At 41.3% G+C, this 18517-nt stretch overlaps 2 non-coding genes across 2 annotated transcripts; one reads left to right on the top strand and one right to left on the bottom strand.

The window, feature by feature from the left end:
• Positions 1-571: 571 nt before the first annotated feature.
• LOC123031687 lies at positions 572-695 on the top strand. Its single transcript, XR_006416369.1, has one exon. It is a non-coding gene; the product is annotated as a U6atac minor spliceosomal RNA (small nuclear RNA).
• Positions 696-17806: 17111 nt separating this feature from the next.
• LOC123031688 lies at positions 17807-17927 on the bottom strand. Its single transcript, XR_006416370.1, has one exon. It is a non-coding gene; the product is annotated as a U6atac minor spliceosomal RNA (small nuclear RNA).
• Between the last annotated feature and the right edge of the window lie 590 nt (positions 17928-18517).

The following is an 18517-nucleotide window of genomic DNA, read 5'->3' as shown; positions in this document are numbered from 1 at the left end:
TTTCTGAATCAAAAATTGTGATATTGCTATTTTAGAACACAGTTTTCCTATTACCCTGAAAAGAAATAAGATACAATGAAGGATCATATGCCAGGAGCAGATAAAATAAATATTTTTATATTTTTAGGATCTTTCCTGTGATTGTAATTGGCTAGCCTGGCAATACTGAAAATAAACATGTTTTGTGATATATTTTCTTTCTTTTCAAGCCAAACCACAAAGGCCTGTTGATCAAAAAGCAAAATGTTGCTGTAATAGTCACTGATTTTCATGTGAGGGATAAGTTTCACTGAGGGATTCACTGAGGGATAAGTTTCAGCCTTGGATATGTTATGGCATTAGTTTTGTAAGGTTCAGCTAAATGCCGTTAAACAATATTTGTCAATATGATAAGACGATAAGAAGAGCTGTGCCCTATTAAAGCAAAGAACAGTCTAGTCCAGAATTCTAGTCCTGCAGTGGCCAACAGCATGCATATGGGGAAGCCACAACGAGGGCATGAATACTCCAGTGCCTTCCCATTGCCACCAAATGGAAGAATACTACCTCTAATACCTGGGCTAATGCTATTGTGTTGCGTGAAAGGAAAGATTAGTACTTCCCTTGATAAGAATGGAAGAAGTCCCGGGGTCCGTGTGACCTGCATAGGGCTAAGGAACTGCCATGTACTTTGTGGCACCTAACCAGCTTTCATAGAACAAGGGCAGTGGGCTGGTTAAAGTGTTGCAAAGTGGACCTGGTTCCAGCCACCACTCAGCCTTGAACCTCACTGGGTCACTTTGGCCAGTAGCTCACTCTCCACATAACCTTCCTTACAGGATTGTTGTTGAAATGGGGCTATGTAAGCTCAGAAGAGGGAAAAAAGAGTAAAATATAAATGTAATAATACCAATACAGATGCTAATAAAAACTACTGCTAATAGTACTGATGCTGTAAATATAGCCTGCATCACTATAAGCTATTAAGCCCCTGAATTTGTTTAATACCCATTAAAGTTGGTGCAAGTTGGTGACCATCAATACATCTTATGGTAGTCAAATCTGGTGTCCTTTTACATGTCCTTAATTGCCCACTACTTTGGATGAATGAAAATTAATTTCAGTTCATAAATAGCCAACTTTGTCTACTCATAATTCTGAAAATTAATGGGAGTGTTACTTAGAGCCAAAACCAGCTTTATTCTAGTGCACAATAGAATAAAGGGAGATGAAAGAGGATGTTCAGCCCAAAGCAGTGTCTCGAAAGTTGCATCCCGGTACATGCGTTTTATACCCTAGGTAAGCAATTTGGTCACCTAGTACACTTAGTATTACACCTCTAATGCATCAATACATCAATGTAGCCACACTCCCACTGCTGTCAGCTTCAAAGAGTCTTTTCTTTTGTCAAGGGCCAGACATTTACCATGTCCATTTCTTATTTGCTTCAGGTTCACACAAACTTGCCATGTTCTTACTCCCTGCAGATTTGCAACTTTCAAGATGGCTAGAACCAGTTTTTACTGTCCCTTTGATTACTGTATTGGAGGTCAGGGTAGCTTGTTAGCTGTGGATTACACAAAGTTCATTTTGTTCTTATTCACCCTGCCTTCTGGGACAGTATAACTGTGGTGTTTTTACTATGTGGCCTTCCTCTGGCCAATTACTTTTGGGGTGTTTTGGGGTGCTGCAATTGGCAACACTAGCTTTGCTTATATAAGGGGCTATGTTACCCCAGGCAAGGGAAATACTGCATATGAAAGGCTTTTATTTGACTGAATGTTTCCTCTAGAGGTATGAATTAAGAATGGATCTCAGGTTTAGTGGCTAGTACAAATAATATAAGACATAATCTTTCCTCCAGTAACTGCTTACAATCAAATCTGGCCTATTGACCTTCAATCAGCATTACAATAATTTGGCAATCTAAGTTCATGCTTTTCTTCCATGGATTTTAGTTCATTTTGTAGAAAGTTTTAGCTAACTCTTGGTTCTGAAAAGAGAGCAAGATGACTTGTAGTTAATTTCCTTTTGTGGCTCAAAATGTGCCCTTTATTTGGATGTCAAAAGCACCCCACAGTGCAAATTTTGGGACAAATTTTGGGACATTTTGTATCCCAGGCATGTTCAGGTTAATAGAAAGAAAACTGTAAGGGACAGGAGGCTTAAATTTGGGATGAGTGAGCATAAGCAAGGACTCTGGGAACACACAGCTCCGCCCTCCATCCCGACATGTACTGCAATACAGTCTCATATTCGTTAGATTCTGTTTTTCATTCTCATTCATGTTTTATAATTTTTAAAATGGCATCTTGTGCCTGCAACTTGAGTAGAATTCCCTGGTAATGCTACTTGGACAGAAGAGCCTGTTGTGATATCAGGGGTTTCAGGAACATTTGAAACACATACACTTAGTACACACACACATGAAGGAAAAAGAAACCTATTGATGAATTGCAGGACAGAGAGGGGCAGGGCAGTGGATTTCTTAAATTTTGCCTCCTTACTCATTGGGAAAAAAGGTCTGATCATTTACCAGTGGAGAGAGCAGGTGTGTTATGTCCAGCACAGTGTTTCACAGCCCTCATTAAGAGGACTTAGCCAGCAGTATCACTTCCTTTTCTTTTACACTCCACTGTGTGAACTTCTCCTTTGATAAAGGAGAAACAGTAACTCTTTTTCTTAATCATTTCACCTAGACAAGCATGGTCAGAGGTCAATTCCCCTCCCCCCATCCCACCTTTATGTTCAATCTGTTCCTTTTATTTCAAGGATAATGTGGTATATCATTTGTGGCTTGTGAGGGAACGAGGAAAGATGTTCTCAAGGAAATAGATTATTTAGCTGCAGAATTGCTAGTGACAAGAAGGTCTATTATGAGCCTCTAGTTTTGGTACATATATAAGCGAGTGCTTCTGGGGAAAGGTACCACATAACTCCAGAAAAACATCTTTGCAAGCATAGTGCTTTTAAATTGTCACGCCAGCTCGAAAGAGCAGTGCTGTGCAGCAGAAGTGGTTTTAATTCTAGATTGGAAGGCACATCCTTTTTGGCCCCAGGCATCGCATCACATTATCAGGCAGAGAGTTGAAGGGGAAATACATGTACATGCATTTATGACCCCATGGGTCATAAATGCACCCTTGCATACAAATGCAATATGGTCACATCCACCAAAGTGTGTGCATGTACACATGTACAGACATAGAGACTGTCTTCACACAACATGACAAGCAACCATGTGTGATTTTCATTGTTCACACTTTTTATCATGATCTATCTGACAGACCATCAAGCATCTTCCCTATGCAGTCCTCTCACTGTTGGGATGTATCCCATCAGCCATTGCACCTGAAATTCAACCCCAAGGTGCAGCACTTCCTGCCTGTGTCACCTGCCTCCTTTTCTTTGATCCACAAACAGAGGCTGGATGACTGGATGGCTGGAGCAACCCCTGCAGTTGCTACACTTTCTAAAATACTCTGTGGCACTTGCATACCAGGACCATGGAAACTTAGACCCTGGGTTCATAACAAGCCATGTGGGAACAGAGAAACCATATAACAAACCATTATTTCTTATAATGGTTTCTAATTACCAAACTTAACATGGCAAAATCCCCTGACTGACTGCAGACAACACAACCAGCTAACAATGATAAAAAACCACCATGGCGTATTGTGTTGTCAGAGCCCCCTAGTTCTCACTAACACTGTTTCTCTGTCACTCACTCACCCTCTCACTCTCTGTCTCTCTTGCACACCTTAAACTCCCCTCTAAGCTCTAGAAATCACTGGGGGCCGGTCACCTGTTGTGCTGTCCAGCAAGTTTGCTATTTCCACAGTGCTACTAGTGGGCCACTCTGGAAACAGCCATGGGCTGAATGTGACCCATGGTCCATGGGTTGTTCTCTGCTGTCCTAGATTAAAATAATGGCAAGAAAGTAACTCCTCAGGCAGGTAAGACAATAAACAGTCATAAAAATGTGCAAATTATTGTTGAAAATGAGACTGGAATAAAAATTGCTATTTCCAGAAAATAGCAGTATCAAGTAAATGATTGCCTTGCTTGTTGTCATGACTTGCAATTCTTCCCTTTGGACATGCAAAGCCACCAACATTTCTAACGAAATGTACTTTATTGACCAAAGTGTTTTCCAGAAGCACAAACACCCAGAATGAATCTCTGCGCATGCACCGAGAGGTTCGTTGAACCCAGTCTAGTATTCACTTCCAAGCACTTTCCTTATGATCATACCTGGGTCCCATGCCTTTGGGTGGGATCTTCTGAAAAGCATATCTCCTTTCTGTATGGCAATCCAGAAAGGAGAGATGACATTGGGTCACCCTCCTCTGCTGATGCCACGTCATGGGGCTGAGAAACTCCCCTGTCCCAAGCCTCTTCCCACTAACTGAACCTCTTGGTTCTTCTCAGAGGCTGCCTGCCCATCCTTCCTTTCCTCTTCTCTCATCTCACCATCTGGAACTGGCCCACATTCCAAGGTCCTCTCCTGCTCCTGCTGCTTCTCCTCCAGCGAGACGGCCTTGAAAATGTGTGCCAAAAACAACTATCTTTTTTTACTCCTGACACCTGTTATTGCACCTTTCAGGATCCTCATACTCTTTCCCCAGTTTTTTTGGGCTGAGTTTGTTTTCCCTCAGGATCTGCTGCATCCTTTGATTTTATTCAAAAGCAGGTTCAAGGAATCTAAACTCACTATAGGATATTTACTGAATAACTTTTGAAAAGCTTGCCACAGCCTATTAAAGCTTCAATTGATCATGAGGTGGGCACAGAGGGAAAACAAGACTGCATTATGGGAGGCAGCAGGAAATAATAGGGACTTGGTGGATCTCACTTGGCTTAGGATGCCATTTCTGACCCTGCCACTGATGCTCGCAAAAGAACATGTTGGCACATCCACCAAAACTGGTGCCGCAGGAAACATTCAGGAGTCATTACAAAAATGCTGATTGCTGAAATGATAAAATTCTCCAGAGATAAAACAGCAACAGCAGAGAAGTTATGGATCAAGTTCCCAGTAAGTTGATGACACTAGAACACACCCGCAAAGGAAAGTTTTTGGATTCTTCAGTTAGAAGAGGATGAGGGAACTGCAATGCAATGAGATTTTCACAAGATGTAGCCACCTAAGCATGTCTGAATGGGAGGCAACCCGAGTCCTCTTTACCCCATGTAATGCCAAACAGTCTGTGCTTCTCTCATTTTTACTCTACCTGAGTCCCAGGGCTGATCTGGATTAAGACTATAGCACGGGAAGGGTCATAGCCCTCTTCTCCCACATTCCCTCTGTGCCCCGATGCATCTTTGGAAGCATGCACCCACACAAACTCTTCCCCACCATACACCAGAGTGTAAATGTTGCAAGAAAAGAGTCTTAACTGCACAGACATTCTATCCTGCTTTGCAACAGGAACCTGGAAAAAGTAGTTGGAACTACTGAAGTGTGTTGCTTAAGCAGAAACTCTCTTCCCTCCATTGTGGCTTTGCAAAAGCAGACAGGGATTATTATATAAGGAAGAGAGTGCTTTCAATTGCACTTTTTTTCTTGCAGAATGCCTCATGATTATGATGATGATACCAATATATGTGCGTGGGGGTGTTTGTTTTCCCCAGAATATAAGCTTATTCCCTAAAGAGCTCACAATATTTCAATCAGTTGGGAAGGGATAATGGACAAGGAGCAGGCATTGACAAATGAGGGAAGAACATGTCCTACTTCAGTTATACATCATTAGATGGCGGTTGTTTATTTTATATTGCAATTGATCTTCCTCAAGCATAAAGCATTATTTAAATGTGTGTCTTGTAGACAGTACTTAAATATATGAGTTGCAGCCATGTCTTCTTTTCATGTTTACCTTTGGGTGGGCATGGGGGCAAGAGCCAATCTCAGCCTTTCAAGCTACCTATGGAATGAATTCATATTGGAGGCCCTGCTCCTACTCTAGAGTCACAAATGACAAAAGGACATAGCTGCCAGGTGCATGTTCTAGAGTAATTCTGTTTGGCCCTCAGGCATAGGATTTAACAGAGGGTTCAGATACTGCCAACTTCCATTAAAAATAGAAAATACAAATGCTCCCATGTTTCCCACTACTTCTTGCGTCCTTTTTCTTCCCACTGAAAATCCATTGAGGAGGGAGATATGAAACAACTACACAATGTTTTCAACTGGTAACACAAGGAATTGTTCACCTGGGAGCACTCTTTGCTTCAACAGAAGGAAGCGGACTTATGGGGTTGTGCCAAAGGCTTTACAGAAAAGGCTGGGCTTTTGAGGAGGCACATGGAAGTTTTAAGAGAGGAGACATCAGGCAGGTGTTCTGGGCACTAGCCCAGTCATTCAGATCATCAAGGTGGAATAGTCAGAGTCATGTGAAGAAGCACAGATGCAGTTTGAAGGGCTGGAGGAGTGAAGGTCAGAGACAAGATATACAAGACTTGTATTAGCACCAAATTATAGCAATGCATCATGAAGTTACCATATACAATTCTTCTACTACACAGGATCTGTACTCAGTACACAAATTAACCTTTTATTTAAAATTATTAAACTCTTTTATTTACTTTTATGTGTTGCTTCTTGCAGAACAAACAACTTTAAAGTCTGAAAATATGAAAGAAGGATACAAAACTCAATCACCATCATCTTCATCATCATCATTTCAATTTTACACTGCCCTATAAAAGTTTCTGGCTGGTTTACAATTTTGTATTATGAAAGATACATAGAATGCCAACATACTCCAGAAACAATATTGCACCTCCTAACAATTCAAAAGCATTCTGCTCCAACAGAGAAAACGTAAGGCTGCAGCGGTGCAGACATTAATGTGTTTGTAATCTATATGCAGCTTTAGCAACTGGTTATTGACCATAAAACTGTTGAGAACAGGAAGAACTGTTTAATCTTCATAGATTATCTCAAAGTACGTCCAAAGCTGAATGGATCTGAAAAACTGAAGAGAGAGGATACTTTTGAAATGAAAACTCATACTTGATTTTCTAAAAAGTACACATCCAGGAACTGGTGGAAGATGAATGAAGAGATTGAATTGGCCATGCAACACTAGATTCATTAGCACACTTGATTCCTTTGTTTGTGTTTTAAAGTAGCCACCAAATATGGTTTGTCCATGTCATTCTCCAAAACTGGGATGTTTATGGCTGGTAGAACTTGTTTTCTCTTTCTTTGATGATTTCATGTTCAATTGGGCTATAGGATAATGTTGGGATCTACACATCTTAAAAATAATAGACTACAGTATCGCTTCCTGAGATGATTGATTTTCCTTTTCAGCTCTTTTGATTTCTGAAATAGTAAACACTCACTTAGCCTGAGACTGAGAATCACTATTTGCCATATGGAAAATATGACTGAGCTTTATCAAATGACTTCAGACGATGTTTGAACCTTGCTTATGCCACTGGTAGTGACAGATTCCCTTTTGTATAGTATTGTCCAAGAGAAGCTAGTAACTGCTTTCCTACTATGTAAGCGGAGTTATAAATACTCTTTTCTTACGGGCACTTCCTCATAGATATGTTACTCCTGACACACTCACACACTAGGCTGTCACAACCTTACCAGAAATAGTACATTTAGAAAGAGCATTTCCAGCACTGCAACATTATTCCTGGAACTGCTGCCTTCTGGGAATGATGTTGCAGCCAAAGCCTTAAATAACTTTTTTAAAAGTCACGGTGCACATAATAAAGCAAATGGAGTGCTGATCCCAAGTAACAGCTACTCAGCTCATCAGCCTTCAACAGACCAAATCATGTTAGTGTCAGCCTCACTGAATCAGCATCCTGGTTCGTGAAACATACCGTCTCTTGTTGATGGTGGTCAGCCAAGATGAGATTTGTCATCCTTTTCTTGCTGTAAGATAAGCTTTGCTCTTGAATATCAGGGAATTGCCTGTATCAGCTTGGAATTCCTCCAGATTTGATGTGTTTTCACAGTCACAGGTGATAATATGTGATCCAGGCACTTCATTCCCATGCTGATGAAGGTGTTTTGAAAAATTTAGGAAAATAAAGGAAGATCATCCCCAAAGCCTCAATCTAGCTAATCATGGCTGTCCTCTTGGCAGCAGTGGGAGTTTAGTTAGGCAAGGTTAAATGTTTTCATTTTTCAATCATACATGATAATGTTACAGGCTGGAATTACAGCTGTTGTCATTGCACTCTCAGACTTCTCTCTTGAGTGCAAGCTCCTCCATGCTAGTTTGCAATCTGTATGTACAACCATATAGATTTGTTACTTACTGCAAACTGAACTGTTATGTAAAGGTACCTAAATTTATAGTTTGCTCTCTCTCTCTCTCTCTCTCTCTCTCTCTCTCTCTCTCTCTCTCTCTCTCTCTCTCTCTCTCTCTCTCTCTCATTTTCTGTCTCAGTGTTCCTTGCTAATTGTAAAGCACCAAACATAAAACCTGATATTGAGCCCCTCAAGTTTGGAGTGATCCCCATCGGTGGTGTGCGGTGGTGGTGGGGGAACTGTCATTTGTGGCCAGTCTGGACACAAGGAAGGCAGTCATGGACTGGAATTGGCATGCACACACATGTATATAATGGCATGATGTTACTGGGTGGGGGAGGCTAAATAGCTACATAACACAGCTCTATCCAAACTGTAGGATGCTTGCCATTAACTGCAGAATGGGCAATGCTGGTTTTGGCTGGATCAACTAAGAATATTTCTCAGACCACCAGACTTGGGGCTTTTGCCTACTTGGTACACGAGCACCAGGCCAGGGCTGGCAAGCTGCATTCATTGTGGATGTTCCTAAATAAGACGGGTCACAACAAGGTGGGCAGTATAGTGGGAAGGGAAGCTAGATAGGTAGAATGGGTGAGTACAGGTGAGCACCTTGTATAGTTCTGGTCATTGCACCTAAAAGGGATTTTGCAGATTTGGGAAAAGTGCAGAGAAGTGCAATTAGGGGTTGCAGCAATTGTCTTATGAGGGAAGCTGGGACTGCTTAACTTAGAAATAAATGTGATTAAGGTGAGACAACAATGTACAAAATTATGCATGTTGTGCAGAAAGTGGATGGCAAGAGATTTTCTCCTGTTTCTTTCTAACAGAATATGGAGCCATGCCACAAAACTGAAGAGTGGAAGATTTGGAACAGACAGAAGTCTTCCTTCACATGGCACTTAGTCAAACTATGTAATTCATTATCGCCAGATGTAGTGATGGTCATTCATTTGGATAGTTTTAAAAGGAGATTGGGCAAATTCCTGGAGGTTTATTCTATCAATTCCTCCAGGTCCTGATGGTTCTGTGTTGGAGGCTGTATGACAATGTACCCCAGCCGCTGGTGTGCATAGGCAGGTGAGTGATACTGCATTCATGTCTTGCTTGTAGTTCCCTGTGGGCAGCCAGCTGAGCACTATGTGCACAGAATACTATAGTGGATTGGCTTTAGTTTGATCCATTGTGGCTCTGTTCTTATATACATTTCTCAGACTTTCCAAGTAAGAAGGAAAAGTCTTAGAGGGGCAGGAACCATTTTGGAGTATGAGCAACACACACACTTAGGGCTGCGAGACCCAAACAGCAAGATTCAGGAGGGGGACCTCAACACATAAAGCTGTGGCCAGATTCAGATGCAGTCACATCATGTAGAACTGTGATACCCTAATGGACAAGATTAGAATTTTCTGCATGGATTCTACCATTGTAGATCTTGAGTGAGGAAACTTGAGGGGCTTGGTTTACTCTTTATTTCTAATTCTGGTCACTAGCATGGTCCAGTGGACCTGGAATAACTGGGTTTGGCAAGAACTCATGTTTCTCTAGAATCCATTTCTATATTTCCTATTGCCCATGATCATAGTTCCCAGCAGTATAAGGTAGGACCATAGCAGGCTAATACAGGCTGGTGAGAGGAAAAATTAACAGGACTATATACAAACAATAAATAGTAGTAACAAACATTCCTGTTTTCATTTCATATACTGCATATTAGCCTGTCTCTGTATTCATATTGCGTATATCCGTAAAATAGAGATTAAATTCATTGTAATCAGATGCTCTAAAATCTTTGATTGACTTCCAAAACACTTTGAATGAACAAGGTTATGCCCTAAAGAGTAAAGTCCTCATTCTTAAATCACATCATCTTGGTTATACACACACTCTATTTGCACTTTATATAAACGATCATGAAAATCTGAAAAAAACAAAAACCAGATTAAATATCTTTAGAGAGACATGCTTATAGAAGTTGGAGAACATGTTTATTCAGCACTTTTTATATTTGTATGTGCCTTTATTTATCTTGACTGCAAATTCAAGAACAGATATATCTTCTGTGTAAATCAAGCTGCTACAAGCATCCACTGAGGCTCAATGTTAATATTTGTGCTTTACCTAAAGCTTTCAGAGCTGAGAAATAGCTGTAAATGAATTACCATAACAACAGATGACGGAAACACATTATTTGTCTGAAACTGTGTCTTTCAAGTGATAACCCGATGTTAGAACATACTTATCTAATTAGCAGAATCCCTCATGCAGTGACACAGTGACATATGTGTTTGCTGCACAGTATACCAGTCAGAAAGTGATCCAACTTTTCCTGAAAAAAGTCTCATAAGCTAAAGAGGATCTTCTGTTGGCTCTGGGCACTAAGAAATCTTTGAGGATAGAGATGGAAGTTCCTTTTGACATTGACACATACAGTAGAATTTTCCCGATGGGAGCTCAGGAGGAATGAGACAAGTCCATTGCTGCCATTTATTACATAAGACTCGCCACAAGTTGTTTTATCCACTTTATTGTAAATGTACTTCTACATTGTCAGTTTTATATTTTATCTGTGAAAGGGTCTTCTGTAACTGAAGGTATATTTATCTAAACCTGACAATGCCCGAAGATGCAAGAAAGCCTGCCTGAGCCCAAATAGCATAATAATGGCAAAAGAAAAAACCATTTCATGGCATCCAGAATCTGCTTCCTGTGGAAGCCACTTCACTCTTGCAGTAGAGCTAGCTTTGGATCCCACCCCAGATTTGCACGAGTCTACTTCTCCTTCTGGATTTGGTTCCTTCTATTGGCTATACCAGTGATGAGAAATGAGGCTTCATTTATCGACTGTATTATTTGCTTTGAATTACTATATTTGCCCAGCTCTGCTTTTGGAGGAAATTATAATCTTTCTAATGCTGAAATGTAAATGTATAGCATTCCGACAAGTCATAAAATAATTATTCACAGTCACATTTATAATTAACAGTGATGGAAAGTCTATCCCTTCCATTAATACTGTTCAGCATAAGAGTTAAGGCAAGTAATTAAGAAATGACAGAATTTGAAAGAAATATTGGTGGTCGGCACAAGGTAGAACAAGCTCTTATTTTCTGGGCTGCAGCAACAGGTAACAATCAGAGAGGTCTGTAGAGTAATTATGGTAGATTTAGGTGCTGAAGCACAATCGGCCTGCACAAATCTTTTCAAAACAAATTGCAAATGGACTGCTAGAGGCAGTTTACATGAAGAGAGAAAGGCAGACAGAGCAAAAGAAATATACCGCAGACAAAATGTATGAATGAAGTGTGATTGAAGGTAAACTACTTTTGGGTACTCATGTGCGGCAGTGGAACTAGTTTTAAATGATGTTTCTTCAAGCACAGCTTGTAACCAACATGCAGGTGGGCACCTCAGAAAAATAGTTTAGATAATATTTAAGGTAGAAAATCTATAACAGACCAAGAGGATAAATTCTAAATGGGATCCAATTATCTCCTAGTGAACAGGAAAGGCTTCAAGCAGCTAACTGTTCTAAACAAAACAAAACAAAACATAAAAAAGAGCTGAAAAAGTGAGGACTTTCTACATAAACACTTGCTCAAACTGTGCAGCAAATGTTATTTTTTCAGTACATACCAACTTCAGATGACAAGTAGAAATGTAAAGGCTTATCCTAAAACTGTCTTGGAGCATATTTTGAAGCAACCATTTCAGAATAAGGCCAAATCATTGATGAATCACAATTTTAACAAATCTGCCCTATATACTGTAACAGTAATGCTTTAAGTACCTGATATCGTTTCCTTTCTTCCTGCTAAATGTTCTGCCTTTGAGAGGCAATTTTCTTGTACTTTGTTGGGAACTGCAGAGTGAACCATCAGGGGTGAAGTCCAGTGGTAAAATGTTACAGACTACACAAAATGTTCTCTACATATTGGCATGGTTACTCCATGTCACCACAAATGATAAACCATGAGTTCTAATTGCCCAATTATGAAATGGCTTGATTCCATAAAGAAAGCCACAAGCTTGAGTTTACAATGGCTGAAGAGGACTGCCAAAGACAGAACATTTTGGAGGGCTTTCATCCATTGGGTCTCCATGACCCAGAGATGACTTGATGGCACATAAAAATGACAAAAGGCATGGTAATGCTCCACCACAGATCAATCCAACATATTGAATCAATCCACCATGGCATGGTAACACTCCACCACAAATCAATCCCAGAGTACAATCCAACCCAAACTACAACTGTGTCACATACACAAAGCAAAAATTAGCAGTACATACCAAACAGGCAGATCAAGCAAGTAAGCCCAACATGGACCAGGCACACAAATGTAATGTCAGTGATCGGTCTTCTCTTTTGCCACCCCACTACCCTTCCAAACATACAAGAGGCTTGTAACTGCACTATATTATCTTAAAATTGCCCAGCTAGGCTGGCTTTGTGATAGGAAAGAAAAGTTTTGCAGAAGTCATTAATCTAAGACACCAGTGAAGTTAGAATAACAGCTAATAGGGAAATATGGCTTAATGCTAATCCCCTGCTTTCCAACCAAAAGGTGTTAGCTGTACTCTTGATGTGGTTCCTGCTGCTTACATGGCAAGAATGCTGGGTGTTGGAGGGTGCCTTTGATCTGATGCATATGCATGGGAATGATAGTATTATACCAACTGCATCTAACTGCCTATTCAGTGAAGTTTCTCACAGAACCAGAAGGGGTCTGGTTCTCACCAGTCTCTTGGCTTATTCCTGAATCTGCTGGCCTTGTCATTCTAGCTAAGAATTCTGATTCAATTTCTTCCAGTTCTTATTCAGATTATAATACCTTGGGATTATGTATTTTGGAAGAATGGCTTGGTCCCTAAATGCATATTCTCTCTCTCTCTCTCTCTCTCTCTCTCTCTCTCTCTCTCTCTCTCTCTTTCACACACACACACACACACACACTCAGAGGCTTGAACCGGTTCATGTCCTCCTGTCCAAGACTGGACCACAGCCATGGAGTAGTGAGATGAGGGGAAAACTGGTAGAAATAGCATTCTCATGTTAGCTTTCAAGATACTTGCTCTTCCAGCTATGTCTGGTGCTTTCTAATCACAAACATGGAAGCTAGAATGAAAGTGCTTCTAACCTATCCCTGCTGCTGTCAACTCATTGTTTTATTAATTAATCAATTTATTAAAAACTTTTCTGTCCCTTCCCCTACAGAACATCTTGGGATGGCTTTCAATAAATAAGTACAATAAAATAACCCCCAGAGCAGCAATTACCCACCTAACCCATTCCTAACCCAATGGAGAATGGAAGCAATGGTGGCTTGAGACTGTTGATGCCAGATTTGGTGGTCAGGAAAACTAGTGGATTAAATTTTCTCAGCTGCCTGAGTAACATGAAAATGCCACCAGTGTCCAGTGCCCTGCCTGGGATTAAGTAAATTATGTGAAAACTTGGAAACTACTGGAGATTTCTACTTATCTACCTACCTACCTAATTACCCTTTCTGGCATTTTTAGCACCACGTGGGGCAGGAATGTTCACAGGATGAGAAATACAGAAAAGGACAATGCTTGTAAGCAGAAAGAAGAGAGGGCCAACATGTCTGTCTCTTCATGTCCCTACCCGGTGCAAGGCAGGGAAGCCAGATAAAGGCCATGCAGCAGTAAATGCTACCAAGGAGGGTGGAGAGGATGAGGAAGTTCCTGCTGTGCTTCTGCCTTGCTTGGTCCTTGCTGGCAGGGCTTTCAATTGCAGCAAACTCTGCAATCAAAAGCATCTATCCATCCATCCATCCATCCATCCATCCATCCATCCATCCATCCATCACACATTAGTACTTTCAGACTGAGCTTTTAGGGATTTAAAAAGTTTGATGTGGGTGGAGATGCATTGGGAAATACAGAAATTGAGAGAAGAGCTTGGGTAATACACTTCATGCCATCAGGCTTCCTATTGTATGGAGGGCTTTGTACCTTAGCTTCTTAAAATTTGAAAAAGCCACCAGCATGAGCATTGGATCTCGGAGAACCACATTTTATGGAGTCCCTTTGAGAATGATGCTAGCATGAACACTGAATTTTTTTAAAATAAAATTGATCAAGAGTCACTGCAACAGATGTTCTGCAAAGATTGGGGATGATGTGGATCTCTGACAAGAACATTTTTGGGAGTTTTGTTAAAGAAAGCGATTAGTGCTGCCATGCAGGACAAGGTTACCTTTTCATAAACTTGGTGCAAAACTGACCACTTGCTCTACAGCCCAAACTGTATGTCCGGAGACCTAGGAAATGGTGCATCTGGTACCACTGACTGCAATCTGAATGAACCCTACACTGTTTTCTATCCTGTGAAATCAGAAGTGCAATTCAGCATGCCTTCAGTCTTGAACCAGAAAGTCCATGCAGCTCACAACCCTTTTGGTCCCGCCAGTCAAACCCTTTTGCTGGAAAATGACAGCAAATTAAGCAACTGATCTAAAGCAGTGGTTTTCAGCCTTTTTATAGCTGGGGACTGGCAAAAATAGGATTTTTTTCACAGACGGCTGAGGCAGAAATAAAAAGCATTATAAACATAATATAGTATTGTGGGTATTATTTTTTAAATATAATACTAAAATGATAATTCTCTAAAATAACCAGAAACCAAGCAGTAAAAAATGGTAATAAAAGAATAAAATGTTGAAATTAAATGCATTCAAATACACTGCAAATTGTAGAAAGCAATGTTTAATTCAAATAAAGCTAATGTGAAATCAGCTGTTGCTTCTTTTTGAGAACGCTTGATAGTGTGGCTGCAGTGTTGTTTCCGAGAGACGAAGCACTGCACTGACATCCATTCTGTTTCTCTGTTTGGTTTTTATCAGGGACAGGCTGAAAAACTCTTTTCACACAATTATGTGATAGAAAGTATGAGTAACAATTTAATAGCTCTGTAACTTAGGGATGGATATTCTTTTTCCTGTGATATCCAAAACTGTGACAATGATTGCATTTTATGTTTGGACACCAGACTGATATCTGAGCTCTTTCTCACCTTCTGCTACAATCAGCTGGGTTTCCCTGGTGAGACAGCAGCACTGAGCGAGCCGGAAGAGTGGTCTGAGCACGAGTTGCTGCCCTTATATGCAGCTCTGAGAATACCTCTCCCACGACTGCTCCCACCCCCTCAGTGCACCATGCAGGTAAGCCCAAGCTGCCTGGCTCTGGACTTGCACCACCTGACAAGGAGCTATGATCAGCAGGAATGCCTGGAAGATGGACATGCCACTCACTTTGTCAGGTGGTGCAAGACCAGAACCAGGCAGCTTGAGGACACTTGTCCAGCAGAAAAGGTCTAACCAGGCACATGGCTTTGGGACTCAAGGAACCCAGTATGTAATAGCATAAATGGTGGCCAGTGATTTCACCAAAAGTGGTCTATTGTTTTGTAAGCCACCCCGAGGCTCTTTGCAAATGGGGCGGCATAGAAATGTTTTAAATAAATAAATAAATAAAATATTGCATGTGGTGAATGATCAGAGCACAAAGGAACCGCAATATAAATACAGAACTTATTTATACATGGTAAGGTCTTCAAAAAAGTCACACTCATGGGCTAATTCTCTGGCACCATTCAGTAAGCTACTGAAAATAACCCTCAAATCCCAGGTTCTGGAGGAATCCAACCAAAGTGATAGCTGCTCTTCAACAAAAGTTCATGACTCCAGAAGGTCACTCCTTTAGTGTTCCACAAATTGTAGTCATATCAACAAATCACCTGTTATTGCCCCGGGCATCTGAATTTGGTGGTGCAGCTTCTTTAAGCCATTCATTGCATCACGGAGCCTCCTGATGAAGGCTGTGCCAGAGGCAAATACCCTGCAAGCAAAAATAAGATGGCTGACCAACTGCACAAGAGTGATCTCTGTGACTGAACAATGTGCCCTTTATCATGTAAGAGCATGTAATTTATAAGCGGGTAATCTAATATCCTGCTGGGTGGAATCAAGCTCAATTCCCAAGGATACCGTAACTGGTGAAGGGCCTTCAGTCTTTTTCATTGTAGGGGGAATGCCCAGTCCTCCTGAGATGAAGTCCTGCATTAAGCAAGTACACGGATTCCTCTTTTTACAGGGCAGCAACCAAGAATAAACCAAATGATAAACTGTACTATGTTGACCATTCCTCAGAAACTCAGGAAAATATGCCTATATATATAAAAAAAACCAGGGTGCCAGTTAGTCCACATCTGAATGACTTGTCTTTTCTGGGATCCTTTCTCACCCTTTCTCCCCTCCTAAACCTCTGACAATAGGGAGAAAACGTCAATGTTGTCACCATTCCAATCTGATAAAAGGCAGCAGGAGATATCCTGGAGGGCTAGAGGTTGTACTGGTTAGTATCATTAACTGCCACCTTAAGTTAATAGTCAACTGACTCAGCTGTCACAGCTTTGCCAGGATAGAGACCTTTTCAGCAGGTCCCTGCCAAACAAAACATATATCTCATCGGCTGATGCAGCAGATGTCTCTACCTGTGCAAGCAGGCAAGCCTCAAACCCTGTGGTCTGGAAAGATATCCAAAAGAATGGACCATTCCCTGAACTTTCAGCCAGAAGACCTATGTCCCAAGAGACCTGCCTCCAGAAGAAGGAGTCACTAAATCTCCTAAAACCGCCTTGAGAAGTGACACTGTGGCATGCAGAGCAGAGGTGAAAGCCATGGTTCCAGAACCAGCAGACTGAGCAATTCATGACAATGTTACTGCTTAGGCACTAATACTGGCCCAATACACCTTGCCTTAAGCATAGGCCAGTGAAGCTTGTGGTATCAGGTCCACCCTACGCATAGACATCAAGCTGTGGCGTGGAGGTGACTGTAGGCACCAGCAGTGGGGCAGCTGAAGGCAATGTCCTAATTATAAGGGCTAGTTTCACTGAAGCTGTATCTACAAGTTACCTGACATTGAATCGAATGGGGAAGTATTGGATAGTACAGAGACCCAGGGCAAGTACAGGGCAGGTTTAGACAGGTGATGAGAGGAATCAGCTTTTACAGTGGGAATAGGGGATGCTGAACTCATACAGACCTCAAGTGTATCTAACAACATGCTTTAAATTACTCTAACCTTGCTGTAGTTGAGTGGACCTGCCCACCATTTGGGATAAGTGATTGGGTACAGGGATCCTCTCATCTGTTCCACAGAGTCCAGGTAGGCTAAATTAAGGGGATACCTGGGATCCTTTCCTCCTCTGAGGAAGAAATTGTCACTGTTTGCTGGCACTTAGCTGTGAACTTGGGGAGCTTTCTCCTCCTTACTACCACCTTGTGCTGTTTTGAGCAGGCATTAAATCACAAGATAATTTCTAGAAAAAAGTGAATGCAAAGTCATACATCTAAGAAAAAAATATGACAATGATCAAGTCATTTCCTTATAGTGACCTGTTGCAGCTCTTTAGGATTTCAGGCAGGCGTCTTTCCAGTCCTACCTGGAGATGCAAGGGATCAATCCTCTGCATGCAAAGCAGATGCTCCACCACTGAGCCACAGAACCTCTTCAAATTGGTTAGATGTCATTAAATAAGAGGCAGAGCCTTAACCAGGTGTTGTACAGGCCAGTAGGACTTCTTCCATTCTTATCAAGGAAGGTACTAACCTTCTCTGCTTTCACAAACGACTGCCAATGCTGACTGTTAGTAGCTCTCCAATAATGCAGATAGGCTACTTCTCCAAGCCTCCTACCTGGAAACGCTGGGAATTGAACCCGGCATCTCTGGTATCCAAAGTGAGTGTTCCACCACTGAGCTACAGCCTCTCCCAACAGACAGGAAGAGCTGCATAGACTACAGCAATTCTCATTTTCATAACAACTAATAGTAACAAGGAAAGAAACATAACCCTAATTCTAGCATGGAAAGCAGGAGCTCCACCAACCCTGTAATAAGTACAGCAGGTAGGTATAAACAAGAGCTAATGAGGGTTTATCAAACCTTGGTAAAAGCATGTGTGAGGAGGTTGTGAGGCTATGTAGGAATCCTCCACTCCAAGCTGCCAACAAACTATAATGGATAGGTGGGCAGAGAGGCAGTTCTCATAGCCTTCAGATGCACATCTGCTGGAGAGTGACTTACAGGTCTGGATCGAAAGGGAGCCAGGTTAGCCCCATGGCCATGGCTGCATGTTTTAGCACATGAAAACATCATCAAAGTCTTCTAATGTTAGAAGCAATTTTAGGCAAGAGGAAAAGGTGATCTTTGAAATATTTATT

The sequence above is a fragment of the Varanus komodoensis genome, unplaced genomic scaffold (assembly GCF_004798865.1).
Source record: "Varanus komodoensis strain SLA01 unplaced genomic scaffold, ASM479886v1 scaffold5, whole genome shotgun sequence".
NCBI lineage: Eukaryota > Metazoa > Chordata > Lepidosauria > Squamata > Varanidae > Varanus > Varanus komodoensis.
The sequence above is the reverse complement of the archived record's forward strand: the minus strand, read 5'-3'. Positions and strand labels throughout refer to the sequence as shown.